Below are 7,220 nucleotides of genomic sequence, written 5' to 3'. Positions count from 1 at the left end.
TAATTAAATTAATTACTAATTTTAAAATATAGTATGAATTATTTAGTTCAATATTTTCATTAAAATAAAATAATAATACGATATTCAAATAAATAATATATTAAATTTTTATAAATTGAAAATTTTTCAAAAAAATAATGATTGAAAAAAAAAAAAAAAAACAAACAATTTAATAGATTAATATTTTATTTAAAAAAACGAAAAAATAAATTTTATAATAAAATTATTATTAAATACAAATTTTATTAAAAAACACTTTTATAAATTTGTATATAATTTATAACAAAATTTTTTTAATGAGTATTTTCTTTTAAAAAACTTTTTAAAAATTATAATAGATTGTATTTAAAATTATTTTATAAAAATAATAAGATGTTTGTTTAATTTCAAAAAAGATTATTATTAATATACTATATTGAAATAATTATAATTTTTATATTTATTAAATAACATTTCTTATATTTCTTTTAATATATTATTAATTTTAACTTTAATAAATCGAATTATATAAAGTATAAAGTAAACTTGGTATTAGCTATCTAAAAAATATACAATATCTTTTATCCGCGCACTTTTAATTTCGCATCATGAGATATTATGGACACATAATTAGTCCGTCATAAGAGTAAATTCTCCTTCCGTATCAAATATATATATATATATATATTTATTTTTTCTATAAGTAAAAAATGATTTTAATACGCATTAAAATATTTAAGATAATTATATTTTTTTTTTTATATAAATAAATCACATATAACAAAATTGATTATTATTTTGATAAAATTATTATAAAAGTTCTTAATATTTTTTATTAAAAAAAAGAATTATTATAGTTACAATAAATGTTTGATAAATATTATTTTAAAAGGGTATTTATAATATATATATGTTTTTTTCAAATAATTTTTTCTAAAATTTAAATAAATAAATAAATAATTAAATATATAAATAAGTATATATTTTTAAAATTATAGTAATTTTTTTTTTTTCTTTTAAAATTAAAACGAAATTTTTTTTTTAATTATTTAGAATATTTAAATTAAATGAAAAAACTTGAATGTATTAGTACATCAAATGTATAATATGAAAAATAGGGAAATCAAAATAATTCAGTATTAAATAATTAATAAACAAAATAAATTTAAAGTATAAAAATATATAAATATAAGTAATAATGTTATTAAATTTACATTTATTTGCTAATTTTTTAAAATTATTTTATTTACAAAAATAATTTTATTTGATTTAGACAGTAATGAAAAACTTAAAATAATAAATTAATATAATTTGCAATAAAGGTCCTTTTATTGGGATGTAATTAATACCATTATTTTTATTTTAAATTATTTTATTGAATAATATTTGAAAAAAATAAAATAAAGATTTTATTAAAAACATATGAATAATAAAAAGATATTATAAAAAATGATAATTATTTATTAAATTGTTTAAATGATAATTTATTATCAAATTAAAGGTTTAATATAAAATAATTAATTTTATGGTTTAATTTATATATTTATTTTTATAAAAAAAGAGTCATAAAAGCAGATGTAATTAGGACAAGACCTTAATAGTTTGATGATGAATTAAGGGAAAAATTGGAAATGATATTAACTTTTTATTGCAAACATAAAAAAATATCATATAAATAAGGATTAAATGAAGTTGCATGTCCTTTTGTTTTTTTAATGAAAACGAATACAATTTAAATTAGTACTATTTACAATTATTTTTAAATTTTTATGGATAAATTTATTCCGAATTTGTATTATGATGAAGTATATTTAAATTAAATAAATTTATTAATTTATGTTATAAATAAAAATAGGATTTTAATTCATTATAATGCTATTTTTATTTATTTTAAATATTAATGAAATATCATGATCCCTAATTATATTTTTATTTAAATAATAATTATATAACTCCAGAATTATATGCAACTTCATGGTTTTTAACTTTATTTGCTAAGTAAAAAAAATAAGATAAAAAACAAAAATTGAATATATAAATATATATATATATATACATATATATATAAATATATATATAATTATATATTTATATATTTATATATATATATTTTTTTTAATATAATAAATAGTAAATTTAGTTTAGAATTATTATATTGTTTTTGGGAAATATATATTATAGAAAATGATACAAATTTTATATTTTATTTTTCATTGGCTATATTATAAATAAATAAAGAAAATTTAATATCAAACGATCCTATTTTATTACCTTAAAAACTTACAAAATTAACAATTTAAAGTTTTGATGAATTAAGAAATGTGTATAATTTGTAAATTATTTATTTTTTCATTTAAATAAAAAATATAAATATATATATATATATATAAATTAGGTCTTTATAAATAAAAATGAATACTCCTTTATCATTTTATTCAAAAATTTATAGCATGAATTTATTTGATAGGGTGTAATATAATGAAAACCCTTAATAGTTTGTTTAAAAAATGAAGTTTTATTCATAATAACTTGAATAAGTTTAAATTTTAAGTATTCATCCTTTAGAAATTCTAAATAATTTAATGCCTAATTAGTTTCATTGTCCTAATTTATATTGCTTTTCGAATGAATAATTATTTAACTTTTTAAAAATAAATTATTAAAACGAATTTTTCGAATTAAATTAATGTAAATGATATTAACGTTTTAATTTTTATTTAAAAAAAAAAAAAAAAAAGAAACTAAAATAAATATTTATTAAAAATATTGTGACTTTTGTAAAACAAAAAGAGAAAATTTAAATGAAATTAAATGCTTTTTAAAAGAAAATTAATAATTAGAATAATTAATAAACATAAAGAAAAGTTTAAGAGTTTAAAACTTAAGTTTATAAATAATAGATTTAAGAAAAAATATAAAAAATTAAGGTGTTTTTTAGCAAAATATAATAATAATAAATAATGAAAATTAACAATAAATTAGAGAAAATGCTTTAAAATTATATAATATTTTAAATATAAAAAAAATTAAATAAGAATATGTTTTTTGGTTACTTAATATAAAACAATTCAAAATAATAATTTAGAAAAAAACTAAATTGAAAACCGAATTTTGGAAGAGTTTTTAAATATTTTTTTAGAAAAAGAATTTCCTTATATAAGCATTATTGAAAATGGTTTTTTTTAAATTCATGATATTTTATAGGCCAAAAATATTAATATTAAAGACCATAATACAAAAGAATGTTAATTATGTAATATATAACAAAAAAAAGGATTATAAAAATCTAAATCTAAAAACTTATTTGATATTATTGCAGATGTTTTTACATTTAATAATGATGAAAAAGCCGAAAATAATGAAAATGTATAAGAAACACAATCAAATTCAATTGATTAAGAAAATCTAAATAATAATCATAAATATTAAAGGTAAATTAAGCACGCTACATTTTAAGTAAAACATAATAATACTCCTCATAAATCACATTCAACTTTTAATACTAGTATTATTTTTTTAAGAAATATGTTTTCAATTTTTTTTTTTTTTTTAAAAAAAAGGAGATTCTACTGTATTAAGTTCATAAAATTTAAATTAAATTAGTCCTAGACCGTTTTAGAGTTTTAAAGAATAATAGTAAACAAGAAATTCTAATAATGAAAGGAAAAGGATTGAAGATAATAATGTAAGTATTAAATATAATTCTAAGTTAAATGATGAAAGTGAAGAAAATGAATAAAAAAATGCAAATATTACAGATAGAAGAAAATATATATTAATAATAACATAAATTAAAATAATAATTTAAATAATATTATTGGAATATAAAATAATATATATGATTTTAAAATTTAAGATTAAATGTAGAATAATGTAATAGCTTATAATTAAATATAAAATTAATAATTATAAAAAAATTATAGTATAATTAGTAATAGTAAAATATATAATATTAAAGTTAATAATAACAAATTTTGTAAAATTAAAAAATTGATAGGCAAATGTATTAATAAAAAGAAATTTTTTAAAATATATAATATAATTGCTTTTAAAAATAGTAATAAAATTAAAATGAATAAAAATATACTTAAAATTAATAGCAATATAATTAATAAATTCAGATGGATTATAATAATTAATAAATAGAAATTCAAAATAGATAATAATAATAATAATAATAATAATAATAATAATAATAATAATAATAATAAATGTATTTCTTAAAATAATAATAATCTAATTAAAAGTTAAAATATAAAAAAAATCAAAGTTTTAATGGTATATAGAACTTATAAAAAAGCAATTAAGTTATAAATTTGAAAAAACAGTTTGATAATTTACATAAGAATGTTAAAAAATAATTTGAAAATAGTAATAATAATAAAACATAAGTAGTGTCTATAAATAATTTAATAATAAATATGAAAAGTGATTATATTATGTGTGAATAAATCTCTTCTGCTTATGATAATTCATTATAAATATCCCCTTAATTAATTTAAAATTCTTAATAAGTTAACTCTTCAATTTTAAATAATAAATAAGTTTCATAGAGATCCTTATCATAGAATTTATAATAAAATAATTATTTTTAAATTCAAGATTCGAAGGCTACAAATTGTTTCGTAAACTCACCTAATTTTACAAATAATATTTCTATAAATACTTAGAAACAATCCACTGTTTAGAGTAAAATAGGATGCACTTAATAATTACCTTAAAAAATGGATAATATGTTTATTAGAAATTATGAAGAAAAATATAATAAATGTGGATTATTTAATAGTTTTGTTGTACCTCAATAATAAAACGAGTCTTTTTTCAAATTCATAGGAAACAAAAAGTTTAGTTATTATGTTTGTGATAAAATAAATGAAAACAATAATTTTAATTCTTAAAAATCTTAATTAATTCTTATTATTAGTAGTGGTATTTTTTTTTAATTTTGAAAATAAATAAATTAAATTATTTATAAAAATTTAGATTATATTATTACTATTAAATATAATGATAATATTGAAAAAAAACTTAAAGTGAAATATATGAAAATATAAATATATTTTATCTTATTTTAAAAAAAAACATAGGGAATTTTAAGTGATAAGAATTTTTAAATTAAAATAAAATGTTTTTATTTAATGAAAACCCTTTTAAAAATAACTTCTAAAAAATAGGATAAATAAATGCATTCGTTTTATTTTAAATTACCTCAAATCTTTTAAATTAATAATAAAGAGTATTTTAATTTTTTGTAGAATTTTAATCTTGATTTATTATAAGAAATATTCTAAAATTCAAATAAACTTAAATTAATATTTATTTAAAATTAAAATGTTTTCATTTAAAGCAAAGTTACATTAAAAGTTTACGGGTAAGAAAATGCAATTGATTGTATAAAATAAGCTGAATAATATTTTTAGGAAAATAGGTAAAGTTAGAATTATTAATAATGAAAATTTTCTATCTTTTTTTTTTATTTTTATTTTTTGTTAAATAGTTATATAATTTATGTATATTTTTGATATATAATAAGTTTATAATATAAATTATAAATATATATATTTTATGAATATTTTTATACATATTAATGTTATTTTATTTATTTTTTTATTATTTTCATTAACTTTAATTATTTTATAATTATAGTCTTATATTTAATCTACAATAAGGACATATAATTTTAGTTTAAAACCATTAACTAATACATTAATTATGACATATATGCTTACATTAAATAATTTCAATAACTTCTTCACCTAATTAATAGTCTTATAAACATATAAAACATTGGGTTGGATTTAATGGACTTGTAATAAAATCATGGTCTATTGCAAATTTTTTTAATTAATTTAATTCCTGTTATGTTAGTCCTTATTAGTTTTATTATTAAATTCTTAGGTAGATTGAATTAAAAATTTCATTAAATAATTGATTTATTATATTTTGGATATTTAATATAAGAATAATAATTATAAATACAATATAAAAGAATAAAACTAAATAATAAAGACCATTAATTATTAGTATCGTATAAAATATTATCAAATTAAATTTATCGAAAAAAGATTTTGAATTATATACTGTTTAACAGTGTTTGTCAAACGAATTTATTATTAATATTATTAAATATATAAATGCTATAAAAAACTCGTATTATGAAATTGTAAGTTTTAATACTCGAAATAATATTAATGAATTATTTAATCCTATCATGAATGTAATAAATACTGATATTGCTATTCTTTAATCACATATAGTTAATGCTTTCCATTTTATTATTAAAAAATAAAAATGGATTGTACTTATGCATGTATTTGATAATATTAATAGTATTTTTTTGTTTTAATCCATTTAAATTTTTAAAAAAATAATATGAACTTTTTTTTTTAAAAAAAAAAAAAAAAAACAAAACTCTCTCTCTTATATAAAATTATAATTTATTTATAATATATATATATAATTATTAAATATTTTATTATTATTTTAATTTATTTACAAAAACAAATAAAAATAATCTTTATATTATTTAATTAATATTACATTTTCATAACAATAAAACTATATTATATATAATTCGTATTTTTAAGTAAATATAAATAAATATTTTAATTTTTATTATTTTAATAATTTTTATTTTTTAAATAAGTCTAATTTTAAAAATTCTTGTATAAAAATATACCAATATTATATATTAAAAATAAAAAATAAATATTTATAAAATAATATTTAATTCAAACCATAAAATAAAAAAATATATACAATTTTAAAATTTATTTTAGATAAAAAAATGGACAAAAATACAATATTATATCCTATTAATCTAAATAAAAATAAATCAATATAATTTATAATAGAAAAATCATTTTCATAATGTTTAAAATAAAATAAAAAATTAATTTTTATTATCATTTTACAAATAAAGAATTAGAAAAATCGGAAATATGTTCTTCGAAAGTTGATGCTATTAGATGTGGAGAATTAAAAAGAGAAAAAATTTTTAATTTTGAATAGGAAAAAATTAATTTGGCAAGTAAAAAAAATAATGCAGATAGTATTATTAATTAATTAAACGAATAAAATAATAATATCGGTGATATAAAAGTGAATTTGGATTTAATAAATAATATTTAATAAAACACTATTAAAAATTAAAGAGAAGTTTGGGTTAAGAAATGGATGATAATATTGTTTTTTATATATAAATAAGTAAATATGTTAAAAAAAATACTAATATACAACCG

At 13.7% G+C, this 7,220-nt stretch overlaps 8 annotated features.

Moving 5' to 3' along the window:
- Positions 1 to 203: 203 nt before the first annotated feature.
- Positions 204 to 250: a microsatellite.
- Positions 251 to 920: 670 nt separating this feature from the next.
- Positions 921 to 955: a microsatellite.
- Positions 924 to 962: a microsatellite.
- A 1,047-nt stretch (positions 963 to 2,009) lies between these two features.
- Positions 2,010 to 2,089: a microsatellite.
- Positions 2,090 to 4,001: 1,912 nt separating this feature from the next.
- Positions 4,002 to 4,047: a microsatellite.
- Positions 4,033 to 4,091: a microsatellite.
- Positions 4,092 to 4,133: 42 nt separating this feature from the next.
- Positions 4,134 to 4,190: a microsatellite.
- Positions 4,191 to 6,585: 2,395 nt separating this feature from the next.
- Positions 6,586 to 6,620: a microsatellite.
- Between the last annotated feature and the right edge of the window lie 600 nt (positions 6,621 to 7,220).

Source organism: Ichthyophthirius multifiliis, assembly GCF_000220395.1.
Source record: "Ichthyophthirius multifiliis unplaced genomic scaffold scaff_1120509250288, whole genome shotgun sequence".
NCBI lineage: Eukaryota > Ciliophora > Oligohymenophorea > Hymenostomatida > Ichthyophthirius > Ichthyophthirius multifiliis.
This window is presented reverse-complemented; position numbering and strand designations above follow the sequence as displayed.